Raw genomic sequence first — 17,066 nt, 5'->3', positions numbered from 1 at the left:
TAAAATTTGCTGGGCATGGAGGCACACACCTGTAGTCCTAGTTACTTGGGAGGCTGAGATGGGAGAATCACATGAGCCCATGAGTTCAAGGCTGCAGTGAGCTATGATCTATAATTTATGATCAAGCCATTGCACTCCAGCCTGGATGAAAGAGTGAGACCCTGTCTCTACAAAGAAAATTAAAGAAACAACAACAACAAAAAGATGATGGTGACAATGAAGTTGATCTTAACATTACAGAAGAAGTACCTATAGGCAGCATGCTGAAAATGTGTGATGGGCTTATTGAAGGATGAAAGCAGCATGTATTCATAACAGAACAAGAAGTCATGTCAGTTAATAAAATCAGAGGCTTCTAAGACAAAAACCATTGTTAATGAGGCAGATGACTTTGGAGGAAACATTTTAAAAAGCTATCCAGCAGAATGTCTCCTCATTGCTAGAGGACCCACTTCCTGGTCCCTCAACTGCTTCTGATGTTTCTTCTCACCTGAAAAAAAAAAAAAAAAAAGTACAGTGTACAGTAACCTCTTAATCCAAACCTTTTAATTGTAGGTGGAGACAGAAAGCCTACAGTTATTTGTTTTGCTGTTGACAGTTGGTACAAATATCCTGATGATGTCACTGTGCTGCTCAGTTACCCCAAACACATCATTTTTTCCCTGTATTAATTGTGTGTCGTACTTTTTCCTGTATGTATGTGTGAATAAGTGTAAGAAAACAATTGCTTATCAGTAGCATATAAAGTCAAAGTCAAGAATGATGGGTGATGCCAAAAAACCACACATTGTCCACATGGGTGGGTAAGATAGTGATACCTTTGCTTTCTGATGGTTCAATGTAACTGTTTCATACACAAAAATGACCAAACATGTTGTATAAAATTACCTTCAGGTATGTGTATAAGGTGTATATAAAACATAAATGAATTTTGTGTTTAAACTTGGGTATCATCCCCATGATATCTTATCATGTACATGCAAATAGTCCAAAATTGGAAAAAAATCTCAAACCCAAAAAATTTCTGGTTGCAAGCTTTTCAGATAAGGGGTACTCAACCTGTAACACTTGTGAAACATAATATGTGTGGATATGCTGTACAAATGTAACCTTTATTAATGTCGTTGTTAATTGCTGTAGCTTGTTACTTTTAGCAGGAAATAGGCAATAAGATGGTGGAAGTTGGGCAAATCACTTACAGAAAAGGTATATGTATATGTGATTGTGTATGTATTCTGAAAAGTCTAAAAGGGTGTATTCCAAATTGTATATGGTAGTGGGGCTTACTTCCATATGTGTGGATTAAGTTGTTTTTACAACAAACATATTTTTTATTTTTTTAACATTTCTTTGTAATATTCAATAAAAATATGTAGTTTTAATAATATTTTTATTTCAATAAATCTATAAAAACAACAAAGAATCTCATGCTAAGAAGAGGTTCTTTTCAGGCCAGACGCGGTGGCTCGGGCCTGTAATCCCAGCACTTTGGGAGGCTGAGGTGGGTAGATCACCTAAGGTCAGGAGTTCAAGACCAGCCTGGCCAGCCCTGTCTCTACTGAAAATTCAAAAATTAACCAGGCATGGTAGCGCATGCCTGTAATCCCAGCTACTTGGGAGGCTGAGGAAGGAGAATCTCTTGAACCTGGGAGGTGGAGTTTGCGGTGAACCAAGATTGTACCATTGCACTCTAGCCTGGGTGACAGAGCAAGACTCCGTCTCAAAAAAAAAAAAAAAAAGAACAGTAGCATTTCCAGAAACTATGGTTTGAATCAATTCTTAACACATCTTATTCTAGCCCACCACCTCACCCCAGTATGTTACAGATCATGTGAAAAAACAGCCCCTACTAACCAACTCTGTTTTAAATTCTATGGCCAAGTTTTGTTTGTTTTTTTTTTTTTTGAGATGGAGTCTCGCTCTTACCACCTAGGCTGGAGTGCAGTGGGGCGATCTCAGCTCACTGCAGCCTCCACTTTCTGGGTTCAAGCTATTCTCCTGCCTCAGCCTCCTGAGTAGCTGGGATTATAGGCGCCCGCCACCACACCCAGCTAATTTTTGTACTTTTAGTAGAGACAGGTTTTCACCATATTGGCCAGGCTGGTCTCGAACTCCTGACCTCAGGTGATCCGCCCACCTCGGCCTCCCAAACTGCTGGGACCACAGTCGTGAGCCACCGCACTCAGCTATGGCCTAATTTTTGTTGGTTGTTAGTTTTGGTTTGTTTTTTTCTTACAAAACTTCAGTTAGATATCTTCACTTAAGAAGGGAATCCCTCTTTTGAAGGAAAAACAATGAATTTTCATACCACTAATTATTAAGATTTACAATCAAAAGAATCTCAATTTGAGCAAAGAATCAGCAGTTTCCTCAAATGAAAAGCACAACATCTCAGAAATTGGAAATTTCTCATAAAATTTTAAAAACCAAAACAATTACCTTTTAAGAAAACTAAAAAATTCATCATTTCACCTCCATGGCCAGTCTATGACAGGCTCTTTTGCTGATAGGACTTCCTCCTCTCACCTTTGAGATTGATAACATGCTTATAGCTCTCTCCTCAGACCTGGTCTTCTAACAGCCTCTTCTTTGGAGATCACACATCTGGTACCACCTCTTTGCATATAATTTCCAAATATTTTTTTCTGGCTTGAAACACCCTTCTCATTTCTGTAAAACTTTTCACTTATCAGTTAGCCCAATTTACACTCATTGCTAGTATCTCATCCCATACCTGCTCAGAGCGAAATTAATCTTTCCTTCTTTTTGTTTTGTTTTGTTTGTTTGTTTTTGGTACACCATAATTCTTCCCAGTCAACCAAGAGCAGCCAAGACTGACATATTTTTCTTTGACTTCTTCCTTCTCTATGCCCCACAATTCTTTGCTTAGATTTTTATTATGCCCTTTGCTTCTTCCCACGTCTATTCCCACCTCCCTGGTTCAGGCTCTTGCTTTCAAAGCAAGCAACACAAGTGAAGAGAAACAAGCAATAGGAGGTGAGAGAAGCACTCACAATGGGTCTAGCATGTGACCGAGAACTTGAAAGATATTCTCCTTAAGTGAAAAAGGTATTCCAAAATAATAAAATAGCATCAATAGAGGCACCCCAGGCACAGATATGCCTGGCATCATGAAAGAAAAGAAAGAAGCTGGTGGGGCTTTTGTGTTGGGGCTGTATAAAGATTCTCAGGGATTAGGTTGGACAGGTAGGTTCATTCCAGAAAGACTTTGAATTCCATTCTCTAAGCAGTGGAAAAATAAACTTATGTGGCAAGAAAACCTGTTATAAAACTGGTGTGGGCCAGGTGCAGTGGCTCACACCTTTAATCCCAGCACTTCGGGACGCTGAGGCACGAGGATCACTTGAACCCCGGAGTTTGAGACCAGCCTGGGCAACAAAGTAAGACCCTGTCTCTACAGAAAATTTAAATATTACAACACAAAAACTGTTGTGATAGCCAAGGGAACAAATCATGGAAGTACTAATTATGGCAATAAGAATTGTCACACAACATATTTGACTCTTAGAATCCACTGTTTTGGTGACTAGTTGCTTGTGGGAGAGGGGCAAGTGGGAGATGAAGACACTAGAGGTAACTGAGTTTGGTAGCCTGGGTACTTAAAAGCATGATTCACCTTGAAGAGGAATGCAAATTGAGACTTGCATTTCCGAATGACAGTAAAGTTCAGTTTTAGGCATGTAGATTGTGATGTGTCAGTGGGATATACAGGTGGAGAGGTCCAAAACACACTATTACCTCTGTGAGAATGATCTCCTAGGAAATCTATTCCTAGATCCCTGTTGGATATATGGCTTTTATTTATATATCCCATCAAAACAAAGACAACCTGTCTAGCCCTGAACCTATCATGGTTTCTTTGCCACAAACCACCTTCACATTCCCACTGCTCTGTTTTGGATAATGATATTTTCATTTTCCAAAGTCCTTGTCTAGTACCTATAGGTTGTTTTCAATTCCTTTCTCCTTTAATGCTTATCTTTACTTAGGCACCAAATCTTATTAATTTTTTCTTTTACACGTTTCTCACATCCACAAATCTTCTGCCTTATCTAACTGCTGCTGCCTAACTCTGGCCCTTATTTTTTTTATACCTTAGTAATCACTTCCTAACAGGACCGTTGCTGCCAGGCTGCCCCCTAACAACCCATTCTATCTCCCACAATAAGGTTACTCTTCCTAAAACCCTAAATTGATCTTGTCACTCCCCTTCTCACAAACCTTCATTTCAAAGCAAGCAACACAAATGAAGAGAAACAAGCAATAGGAGGTCAGAGAAGCACTCATAATGGGTCTAGAATGTGACTCAGAACTTGAAAGATATTCTCCTTAAATGGAAAAGCCTGGACAACATAGCGAGGCGCTGTCTCTACAGAAAATGTAAACAAAACAACACAAATGCTTTCTCACAAAACTTCATTGACTTTCTATTATGAACAAGATAAAGTTCAAATTCCTTAATATGATTCAATTCATAATATATATAGTCTAGCATTCTCTCCAGCCAAACTGATCTACTTAGCATCCTAGGAAACTACTCTACTCTCCCCAGGTTTTACTTCATTGTCTGCATTTTAATCAGAGTATATGGAGGGCAAAAAATAATTTTTTAGAAACACTTAATAAATACGTGGGTAAATCTCTGTTCGGGGCTCTCAGCTCTGAAGGCTGTGAGACCCCTGATTTCCCACTTCACACCTCTAAAAAAAAAAAAAAAGAAACACCTTGAAATGTCAAAAGAGAGGTGCTTGGTGTCTTGGCATAGTCTCAGAAGGGACTCCATTGAACACATCTGGCTAACTTGCCATGCCATGGGCTCCAATCACAGATCTAAAGACTACATAAAAGAAGGGAAAGAAGAAAGAAGATAAAGTGCGGAATAAATGAATAAAGAGGAGATCAAAGAAAGAGATGTGTAGGAGTTGGCCATAAAGGACACACATTACAGTTCTCAGCCCTTTCTAAATAACCAGTCTTTATAAACTTAAAAGTGATTAACCTCTTGCCTTGGAGTGCCTCAAGGGCAGAAATCAAGTCTTGTTTTGTTTTTTGTTTTTTTTTTGTCCTCAGCACCCAGCACAAAGGCTGGCACATAGATGGTGCTCAGTAAATGATTCTCAAATGAATTGCCAGCAACTGACTCATCTTCAATTAAAGGATGTTGGTGACTTCACCATCCTCCCAGATTACATTCTGCAGTTGTAAAGACTGCTTTTTCTTTCTGTGTGCCTTTTCAAAGATGTCCAGAACAACACTGAGGAAAAAAACAGCACTCGAAAAGGGATTTTTAAAAATACAGTATATATTGGGAAAATTGATTTACTCCGACATACTGCTATTTATTGGTCCTTTTTCTAGAATCATATTTGACTTTCTGTCTCATTTCCAGTTATGAGTAACTCCCACCATTAACTCTTTCAGGCAATAATCACTCATTGCTAGTCACTGTTCTTGCTATGTTGGTATAATCTGTTTTTCCCTGTTAATAAACGTATTACTCTGTGATAGTTGCTAATGAAGTTCATTCTTTCTGCCTCCACCTCTTCCCCATCTTGCCAGACCATTTGGAATTCTAATCCTGTCCTGGATGCTCGCCTTCCTAACTGACGATGGGTGTCATCTGCTAACAGCATGCTATCATCTGTCAGCTCTAGGAGCTTATTTTCTGTTCTATCCATGTAAATCATTGATGAAATATTAAAGAATCAGCCCCAGAATGGAGGCCTGTGGGACATGATTTCTAATATCCCTGAGTTTGACATGAGTATCACTGATAATAAATTTGTCGTAAAACTACCTACCACAGAGCCACACTTACCCCAGTGTATTGGCGGAATACACACAGTATTGGGGAAGGTGATCAAAAGTCTTCCTGGGGCCAAATAGCCATGGAAAAGTTTAGGGAGAAAACTAACGTTCTGACTGCCCCTATTTCTGTTAAGCAGGCACTTCATGTATGTTAATTTAATGAATCCCTCCACCACTCTATAAGGCAGTATAGTATAGTGGTTAATGCCAGGGATCCTAAGGTTAACATGTCTGAGGTTGAATTTTTACTCCATCACTCTCTAGCTGCATGAAATGGGCAATATATTGAAATTCTCTGTGCTTAATTTTTATCATCTGAAAAATAACAATAGAATTCACCTCAAAGAATTGTTTTGAGGATCCCATTGCATGTAAAGCACTTCAACAGTGCCTGGCACACTCTGAATTTTCTACAAATCTTAGCTGTTATTATTATCACATATTAAAGTTGAGGAAACTAAGGCTGGTATGTAGCAGAGCCAAAATTTGAGACCTGAGTGTGTCTGACTCCAAGTCTCAGCTCTTTCTACTCTATTGTACAGACTTTTAGATTTATATTCAACATATTTCCAAAAGAGATTTCAGATAAAAATGGCTCTAGCAGTCAGAAATGCATTAGGTTGTACCTAAGCCTCATAATTTAAGCCACTATTTATTTGTTGGGGAGGTATTTATATTTGGTTGAGTTCTGTTTGAAAAACAAGTTATTTTATAAGAGAAAATAAATGACCTAAGTATAAAATGAAAATCATATAATACTAAGTTTGAAAAACTTCAGGGATCAACTAGTTAAAACTATAGAGTAATGACTAATGAAGGGTTCTTCTGGGATTTTTGTTAAATTTTTTTCTAATTACATAAGTGGTAAGTGCTCAAAGTAGAAAACTTGGAAAACTCTGACAAGCCCTAAGGAGAAAAATCACCCATAATTCAAGTAATACTGATAATCACTATTAATGTTTTCATGTGTGTACTTTCTTTAATATTATCTTTCTTTATAAAATGAAAAAAATAAAATGAAAAAATGTATCTTTGTTTACAGAAATTTTCTTTACAAAGTTGTATCACAGTACGTATGCTATTTCAGTAGGCTGCTTTTTCACTTAGCAATAGATCATCAGCTTTTTTTCTATGTCCTTGTCTTACTGATTTTTAATATTTGAAAAATCTATAAAAAACAAATCATAGGAAAGTACCATAAATAACTAATCCCCTTTTGTTGGACATTTAGGTTGATTCTATTTTTTCCCTTACTATTATAAATAAAACTGTCACGAAGAGCCTTGTATTATGTTGTTGCATAATTCTCTCATTATGCACAAATCCTTCTTATCCTTAACAGATGGTTAGCCAGCCTCTGTTTGATCACTTCCAGTAACAGGGAGCTCACTTCTTTGCCAGACAGCTCATTCCATTTATGGACAACTCTAATTGTTAGAAAGTTCTTTATTTTTAACCCAAATCTGTTCCCCTTAACTTACACTCATTGATTCTAGTTTTGTGGTCTGGAATTACCCAAAGCAATCTTTTTTTTTTGTACTTGGAAGCCCATCAAATACTTGAGGAAGGCCATAATGAAACTCCCTAAGTATTCTCTTCTTGAAGATAAATATCCACGTTTATAAGTCTTATGATAAAAAAGGATGAGAAATTGGTTGTGGTGAAGGGGTTCCTCAAGAAAGATATAAATTTGGTGACAGATCATATTCCCTTTTTGCTTTGGCCTCCTGGAAGCTCAGAGCCTACTTGGCTGCCCTGTTTTTGTAACAGTAGAACCTTGTCACCTGTTTATATGTGCAGTATCTTTTCTCTTGGACCTAATCATCCTATTTTGCCTATATTTTTTCTGTCTATAAGTTTTCCTTAAAAAAAAAAACTTACTGGTAGATCTCTTGAAGATGGAAAGTAGATTGGTGGTTACCAGAGGCCAGGAAAGGTAGAGGGGTGGGGTGATAAAGAGAGGGTAATTAATGGATACAAATACACAGTACAATAAAAGAAATAAGACTTGGTGTTTTGTAGATCAGTAGGGTGACTGTAGTTAACATTAATCTATTGTATATTTCAAAACAGCTAGAAGAGAATAATTAGGATGTTCCTAGCATAAAGAAAAATAGTTAAGGTGATGAATATTTTAATTATACTGATGTGATTATAGGAATGCATCAAATGATCACACATACCCCTAAAATATGTATATCTATTATGTATCAATTAAAAACATAAAAATAAATAAATAATAAAAATGTTAAAATTTACTGCAGGCACTCATAAATCCTCTGTAGTACAAGATATAGTATAATCACGTAGGTTTCTCTATTATATTTAGCCACTCTGTACAAAATTAGTTGATCCTTTTGGTTCCCTCAGTATTTTAGTACACATGCATGTCTTTTACTTCCAAAAGCTATCAGAGCAAAGGAATAGTTTTAATTCCCTGCCCCTTTTCTCTGGTGGGGGAACTGAATGGAATGGGAGGATAGATAACAGATTCTCATTCCTCCTAATCATTAGTAGTTTCTCATATTTTCAATATCTCCTCTGTCATCCAGTGGCATCATTTTCTGTTCTTAAAAGACACTGTAACACGTATCTCACTGACCCTCAGAGCAATGATCACCACGCATGACACTGCAGGGTTCACAGACTATCCACATACATGTGAGGATGGGTCATCCTCCCTGCAGCACCTCTGATAGCAAAGTACTATTATCCTCATTGTAGCCTTGGAGAACAGAGGCTTAGAGAGGTGAGACTTGAATCCAGGTCCTCTAACTCCGAATCTGAGAGCCCATCCATGCCCCTACAGTGCATGGACTTCAGAAGAGCTCCAGACAGACCCAAGCCAAGAGGATTTCACTCCCATTGGCCGGGAGGCAGGCAACTCTGCATGTTCCTCCTTTCAGTCAGGAATCCAGCTCTGATGATCCTCTTCCCACAGAGAGAAGCGTGCCGGCTGCCAGTTGCATATGGCTTGACGAAGATAGGAGAGGACATAAAGACACCCCCCACCTCCCTGTGCCCCCGGAGGAGAATCAAGCAGATTGTTTCCTACGTGGAGGAAGTGGATGTGAGAAACCTAAGGCAGCAGGCAGACCTCAAATAGGTGAGAATCACAGTGACTCCCCTGACCCCCTTGCAAGCTCTGTCTTGAGGAGCCAGGTTCGAAGGCACCAGGGCTGCCTGTGGGCCAAAAAGCTAGACCATTTCAGCCCCAGGAGCTTCCTGCCTGAGATGCCCACCTGAAGAGAAGCCGCTCTTGCCTTCAGCCTCCCTGGAAGACCTCTGCTGCCGGCAGGCTGGTCGATGTAACAGCTCAGAGTTGAAACCCTCTTAAAAATAGCTCTGTTCCCTTCTGGGTTTAGCAACTCACACTTGAAAAGCTCTTTATTCTTTATAATGAATAGAGAGCAGGAACTTTTCATTGACAAAGAGGAGCTAAAATACAAAATAAAGGCAGACCGATGGTAGTTATTCTTTTGAAGCGGTGGACAGAGAGGGCTTCAGTACTCAGCTTTCACAGCTATCAACCCTTTCCTTGGGTTATTCCTGGAATAGAGGCATGAAGAGGCTTTTGAGCGGCTCTTGCTGTCAAAAGCTCTTGTGTGGTGGGCAGTATTTCAGGTGACAGCATTAGCTAGAGACCAGCAGAGCAGCTTGAAGTTGAAATTTCAATCTAATTAATCGACTGAAGGAGAAAAAGACCTGAAAGAAGGGCTTAACTCTTTGCTATCCAGACCTCCAAGACTCCTGACCATACCGAGGAAGGGAGCAGGTCTGACAGTAACAGGATGGGAGTGAAAGGTCAAGAAGCCAATACTTATCTTGGTGGGAGGGACCACCATTAGGTATGTGTTGGGGAACCTTGTCTGTCAGAGAGGCCAGAATTACTCAATTTATGTCTTACCCATGAATCAAAAGTAATACAGATGGAGGAATAATGTCAAGTCTAGTTTCAAAGTAATTTATTTTCTTTAAATCAAATGAAATGCATCTCTCAGAGTCCCAGTGAGTTGGTGAGAAATTTGATCTCAGTTATTATTTGGGTCTTCTTCCCTCTTTCCAAATATAAACATCTGGGAGGCATATGAGTTACCTGGGAAAGAGGGAGAAGACATGTAAATTATGCAGCGTAATTGAAGCTGGTCATATGCCAAAAACTCCAAATCACATTGTCTTAAGATAGGATGTTTATTCCTTGCTCAGGCAAAGTCCAATGTGGATGTTCATGATCAGGAAGCCATCTCAGGCAGCTCTCCTCCAAGCAGTGACTCAGGGATCCAAGCCCCTTCCAAGATGGGTCTCTGTCATCATCTGGGCTTTGAAATCATTTGCTTCCTACCACTATGACTGGAAAGGAATTAGAGGTAGAGATAGAGAGATCATAAGGATATATTTACGAGTCAGGCCCTAAAGTGGTATATATTACTTTAGCCCACATTCAATCAGTCAGACTCAACCACTTAGCTGTAAGTTGATACAGGGAGGCTGGCAGAGAAATAGAATTTAACTGTGTGCCCAGTGAACAGAAATATCTATTGATAAAATTTAGCAATCTGTACCAATGTATCTAATCTTCAGGTCATATGGCTTTTTCTGTTAGTCTTCTCGTTCATTCCACATGGTCCATAGAAGCTTGGTGCTCTCTGTTTGTCAGAAGGATTCAGTGAGGCTGGAAACCACACCTGCTATAGTCTTGCTGCTTCTTCTGGAGAGGGGCATCATGGACCCATCAAATTCTAACTCTTCCTTTTTTCTTTCCTCTGAAGCATCCTTTTCTCTTCTCCTAGGATTTCTAGTATAACTTTTTCTTTTTTTTGTTTTTTGACTCAAAATCTTGCTCTGCCGCCCAGGCTGGAGTGCAGTGGTGCAATCTCAGCTCACGGCAACCTCCACCTCCAGGGTTTAAGTGATTCTCCTGCCTCAGCCTCCTGAGTAGCTGAGATTACAGGCACACGCCACCACATACGGCTAATTTTTGTACTTTTAGTAGAGACAGGGTTTCACCATGTTGGCCAGGCGGGTCTCAAACTCCTGACCTCAGGTGATCCACCTGCCTTGACCTTCCAAAGTGCTGGGATTACAGGCGTGAGCCACCGCACCTGGCTGTTCATCATCATTTTCATACAGACAGAAAAGACATAATCACTGTGAAGAGAAAAGAATAAGAATACGAAGCACACAGTTGAGACGGGCATGTTAGGCAGTTGGCTGGGCTCAGCTAGGCAAGCTTATGTCACTTACAATTATGACAGTGGGCCAGAGTCCAATGCCTCAGCAAAATAGCAAATTACTACCTACCATGTATTTCTGGGTCTATTCATAGTTGAAAACTACGAATGACAGTTGCCATAGTTTGTTTTAGTTTGCCCAAGAGAGACAAGATTTCACCTGGTGGTTTTTATGAGTTCAAGTGTCTAGACCTTGAGAATTACACTCCATGGGTCTGAAGGAAATTCAGGTACCATGTAACTACTACAATGGGCAATCTCAGAGGAAGTGTGGCTCATGGGAGTGGCTTCCAAAGACAAGAAAGGGGTAAGTAGTCTGATTTTCAGAAAGGAGAAAAAGTGGGAATCACAGAAAGTACAAATGTGAAAGTTTGAGGTTTGAGGCCAGTTCTTTTTTTTTTTTTTTTTTTTTTATTTTCTTGGAGACAGGGTCTCACTCTGTCGCCCAGGCTGGAGTGCAGTTGTGCAATCATAGCTCTCTGCAGCCTCAACCTTCTGGGCTCAAGGGATCCTCCCACCTCAGCCTTCTGAATAACTGGGACTACAGGTGTGCAACCACGCCCGGCTAATTATTTTAAATTTTTTGTAGAGACGGGTTTTGTCATGTTGCTCAGTCTGGTCTTGAGACCCTGGGTTCAAATGATCTACCCAAAGTGCTGGGATTACAGGCACGAGCCAGTGTGTCTGGCCCCCAATTCTTTCTAATACTCATCTAGATTTTACTAATCAACAGTTAATTTATAATTTTTTTAAAGTTTTAGGCTGGGCGCGGTGGCTCATGCCTGTAATCCCAGGACTTTGGGAGGCCAAGGCAGGTGGATCACGAGGTCAAGAGATTGAGACCATCCTGGCTAACATGGTGAAATCCCATCTCTACTAAAAATACAAAAAAATTAGCCGGGCATGGTGGTGGGTGCCTGTAGTCCCAGATACTCGGGAGGCTGAGGCAGGAGAATGGTGTGAACCCGGGGGGCGGAGCTTGCAGTGGAGCCAAGATCGCGCCACTGCACTCCAGCCTGTCTCAGGAAAAAAAAGTTTTAAAAGGAACATAATAATCACTTCATATTATGATCAGTTTGTTCAAAGTAAGTCATACTTTTGAACCAAAATGAACCAAACATTACCTTTCCTTTTTTAGTTTGGACTATTAAGTTGTCAGGGTAGGGGACTATGATAGACTTACTTTTTCTGGAATTTGTTGAAGCCCTCAATAATAATATGTTTTGATAGACTTAAAGCTGTTGAACAATCAATCTTGGGTGTTAAGATTGAGCTTTGGGAACAGTCCATTAATAACAAGTTGCTCTTACCCATCTAAGTTCTGAAGCGATGAATAAGTAAACACAGGTGTCAACCAGATGGGGAAAACAAACCTCACCTCTGTTTTTGGTTAAACTGATAAGAGAATGTGGCTTGTTATGTGTCCACAACCTGGCCCTTAATCCTTGCTAATATTCCAGGTCTGACACAGTTAAACATTCCTCTCCAGTCACAGGCACAGCTGAACCACTCTGGCCTCCTATTCAGGGGCAGCTCAGTGATTGGTGGAAGAGGAGAATGCACGTGTCCTGCACAGAGGCAACTTCAAGGAATTCAGAGAGGGCTTGTTGAGGCAGCTTCAGTTCCTTCTCCAAAATTGACCAACCATCAAGCATGGTTGGAGGTAGAAGGAGTGAACTAGAAGCAGTAGAAGTTATGATCCTGACATTTCTGCAAGGGCAGAATGTCTTATTTCGTGGATCAAGTTAGGAATGCATAGAAGGGAACAGAGTGATTCCTTTTAGCAAACAATAGGGTAACCTAGAGTTCTTTCCGCTTGTGCTGTTACAGTCAACATTTTGCTATTTGATGCATATGAAGGCCCAGAAGGAATGTATAGCTTTTTTGAGGTTCTTACCAAAATAGGAAGAATAACTGACATGACAAATGATGGAAAATTAAAAATCACCTCACCTGGCCGGGCGCAGTGGCTCATGCTTGTAATCCCAGCACTTTGGGAGGAGGTGGGTGGATCACTTAAGCCCAGGCCTTTGAGATCAGCCTGAACAACATAGCAAGAACTCGTCTCAAAAATAAAATAAAATAAAAATAAAGTAGAAAAAAAAATCACCTCGGCTGAGTGCAATCTAGGCTAGAGTCTCCTAAACTCAATTATTTAGGTTAAAAGAAAATTTTAAAGGAAAACTTCATACACTATGCAATTGCTCAGATACAGAGTGAAGAACAACAGTGTTGGCATCAACTTATATTAAAATGTGCCTGGGCACAGTGGCTCACGCCTGTAATCCCAGCACATTGAGATGCCGAGGCAGGCAGATCCCTTGAACTCAGGAGTTCGAGACCAGCCTAGCCAACATGGTGAAACCCCGTCTCTACTAAAAATACAAAAATTAGCAGGGCATGGTGGCAGGTGCCTATAATCCCAACTACTTCGGAGGCTGAGGCAGAAGAATCACTTGAACCCTGGGACGTAGAGGTTGCAGTGAGCCCAGATCGCACCACTGTACTCCAGCCTGGGCAACAAGAGTGAAACTCCATCTCAAAAAAAAAAAAAAAAAAAAAAGGGCCAGGCGTGGCGGCTCAGGCCTGTAATCCCAGCACTTTGGGAGGCCAAGGTGGGCGGATCACGAGGTCAGGAGAGCGAGACCATCCTGGCTAACATGGTGAAACCTGTCTCTACGGAAAACACGAAAAATTAGCCGGGCGTGGTGGCAGGCGCCTGTCGCCCCAGCTACTCGGGAGGCTGAGGCAGAAGAATGGCGTGAACCCGGGAGGCGGAGCTTGCAGTGAGCCGAGATCGCGCCACTGCACTCCAGTCCGGGCAACAGAGCGAGACTCTGTCTCAAAAAAAAAAAAAAAAAAAAAAAAAAAAAAAAAAAAAAAAAAAAAAAAAAAAAATTGTATTACAATCTTCTACGGATTTTTTTTTTTTTTTTTTTTTTTTTTTGAGACGGAGTCTCGCTCTGTAGCCCAGGCTGGAGTGCAGTGGCGCGATCTCGGCTCACTGCAAGCTCCGCCTCCCGGGTTCACGCCATTCTCCTGCCTCAGCCTCCCGAGTAGCTGGGACTACAGGCGCCCGCCACCACACCCGGCTAATTTTTTATATTTTTAGTAGAGACGGGGTTTCACTGTGATAGCCAGGATGGTCTCGATCTCCTGACCTCGTGATCAGCCTGCCTCGGCCTCCCAAAGTGCTGGGATTACTGGCGTGAGCCACCGCGCCCGGCTCTTCTACGGATTTTTAGTTCACCTGAATTGAATATAATTATTATGCATCTGCTAAAAATGTTAGTGCAGTCTCCAGCTGCATTTGTTCAACAAATACTTGTTTAGCATGTATTCCATTGGCAGGCACTGTGCTGGGTGGGAGTTAATGGTACCACATTGTCTGGAGTAATCTGCCCATTTAGGGGCACATACTTTAAGAGCAACATTAATGAATTAAGTCGGAGGATTGGTGGGTGGAAACCTAGTCCTGTTTCTTCAGGTTTCAATGAGGCAATTTTTCTTTTTTCTTTTCTTTTCTTTTCTTTTTTTTTTTTTTTTTTTTTTTTGGAGACAGAGTCTTGCTCTGTAGCCCAGGCTGGAGTGCAGAGGCGCATCTCCGCTCACTGCAACCTCCACCTCCCGGGTTCAAGCCATTCTCATGCCTCAGCCTCCCAAGTAGCTGGGATTACAGGCGCGTGCCACCACGTCTGGCTAATTTTTGTATTTTTAGTAGAGACCTTTTTTTTTTTTTTTTTTTTTTTTGAGAAGGAGTCTTGCTCTGTCGCCCAGGCTGGAGTGCAGTGGCACGATCTCAGCTCACTGCAAGCTCCACCTCCCGGGTTCACTCCATTCTCCTGCCTCAGCCTCCTGAGTAGCTGGGACTACAGGTGCCCGCCGCCACGCCCGGCTAATTTTTTGTATTTTTGGTGGAGACGGGGTTTCATCGTGTTAGCCAGGATGGTCTCGATCTCCTGACCTTGTGATCCACCCACCTCGGCCTCCCAAAGTGCTGGGATTACAGGCATGAGCCACCGCGCCCGGCCACGAGACGGGGTTTTGCCATGTTGGCCAGGCTGGTCTCGAACTTGTTACCTCAGGTGATCTACCTACCTCGACCTCCCAAAACGCTGGAATTCCAGGCGTGAGCCACCATGCCTAGCCCCATGAGGCAATTTCTACTAACTCATAGAAAAAATATTTAAGTATTTTATTGGCAGAAATTATTTTAGCTGGAAATGACAGAGACATTGACATAACCAGCTTAAACAATAAAAAAAAATTAGTATTATTTTAAATAACAACAACAAAAGCCAAAGGTAGAGCAAGTATTATAATTAGAGCTGGGGATTTATTGCTTTGCTGTTCTTTGTGCTCCCTCATCCTCCAGATAGGGGCGTTTTCTTCAGGTTGATTCCTTCTGGTGACTGTCATCAGCTCTTGGAACAACATGCTTCCTCATTAGAAAATTCTTTATAGGCCAGGTGCGGTGGTTCACGCCTGTAATCCTAGCACTTTGGGAGACTGAGGTGGGCGGACCACCTAAAGTCAGGAGTTTAAGATCAGCCTGGCCAACATGGTGAAACCATCTCTACTTAAAAAAAATATATATATATATTAGCCAGGTGTGGTGGTGCATGTCTGTAATCCCAGCTACTTGGGAGGCTGAGGCAGGAGAATCGCTTGAACCTGGGAGGCAGAGTTTGGGGTGAGCCGAGATGGCGCCATTGCACACCAGCGTGGACAACAGAGTGAGACTCCGTCTCAAAAAAAAAAAAAGAAAAGAAAAGAAAAATCTTTCCTCCTACCTTTGAACAAAAGTAGTCTGATTAGGCTTGTCTGTATCACTTGCCCATCTCTGATCCAACAGCAGTCTCTAGGAGTCATGCCATGCACTGATTCACTGAAGCCTAAATTCTGAAACCAATCACTTGCAAGGTTAGAGTTACTAGGATTGGCTTCAGTTGAGGATAGGGCTGGCTTCCTGAGACACTTGGGCACCATGAAAGGGGTTGCAGTGGGCTTTTGTAAATAACATTAGGGTTCTGTTTGAAAAAAGGAAAATGGTGGGAAGGATGCTAAGGAGGCAACCCTGGGAGAAGGAAGGTCTCTTGGGATGGGTGGACTTAGACATCTTTCCTTTCTCTCTTCCAGGAAAACCTAATCTCTCCTAGTGCTGTTACATTTCTTAATGTGGCAATAGCTGTAACTCATACCCTTAAAACCTTGCACAGTGCTGTGGATTCAATTGTCCTGCTTCTTTGTATGTGATCATATCAAATAAATTCAATCAAGTGGAGGTTTGTAGGAAGGCTGATTGTGGTCAAGGTCCAAATTCTGCACTCCATTCTATGCTTACTGGAAATATAGTTGATCTTTTGATCTTCATCTGTTGGATTCCTATATCTATTTCTAATTAACTCATAACTGGGGGTAGGGGGACATGATTATCATCCCTAAAAACCTCAACAAGTGTGCTCTTCAGAGCAAACCAGAATCTAAAGGATTTGGAGAACTGTCACAAAGAGGAAATGTAAAATTCAACGTTGAGACCTTGTGCAGCCATCAGAAAAAAATATGGAGACTTTCTGCTGCCATACATCAGCTAGATATATCAGATATTCGGTAAGTTCAAAGTGCACAAATTTCAGGAGCATAGCCATCAAGAAAGCTGCACTGCTAGTAATGGGAACTCTGTCTTTGGAAGTACTCATGCACTGACTGGATGACCATCTCCCAAGTATGCCTAAACATGGAATTCTGCACATTTGGGAAGTGGAACACAGTTACTTTCATGATACGATCCAACTTTTTTTCCAAGTAATCCTGTTTTGCTAATTGTTTGACCTGTGGTTTTCAAAGTGTAGTTCCAGTAGCAGCATTAGCACCAGCTGGGGAACTTGTTGGAAATGCAGATTAACAGGTCACACCCTAGCCCTCCTGTTATGGGTGGAATTGTGTCCCCCAAAAGGATATGTTGAAGTCCTAACACCCAGTACCTCAGAATGTAGACTTATTTGG

At 41.2% G+C, this 17,066-nt stretch overlaps 1 protein-coding gene and 1 pseudogene across 2 annotated transcripts in view; one reads left to right on the top strand and one right to left on the bottom strand.

The window, feature by feature from the left end:
- LOC101125398 (metastasis-associated protein MTA3-like) overlaps positions 1–671 on the top strand; it is a 35,188-nt pseudogene extending 34,517 nt beyond the window's left edge.
- UPP2 (uridine phosphorylase 2) overlaps positions 1–17,066 on the bottom strand; it is a 261,689-nt gene that overhangs the window by 198,859 nt on the left and 45,764 nt on the right. The gene's annotated exons all lie outside the window — the stretch shown is intronic.

The sequence above is a fragment of the Gorilla gorilla genome, chromosome 11 (genome assembly GCF_029281585.2).
Source record: "Gorilla gorilla gorilla isolate KB3781 chromosome 11, NHGRI_mGorGor1-v2.1_pri, whole genome shotgun sequence".
Lineage (NCBI taxonomy): Eukaryota > Metazoa > Chordata > Mammalia > Primates > Hominidae > Gorilla > Gorilla gorilla.
Note: the sequence above shows the minus strand (reverse complement) of the source record. Positions and strands in the feature narration are given on the sequence as shown.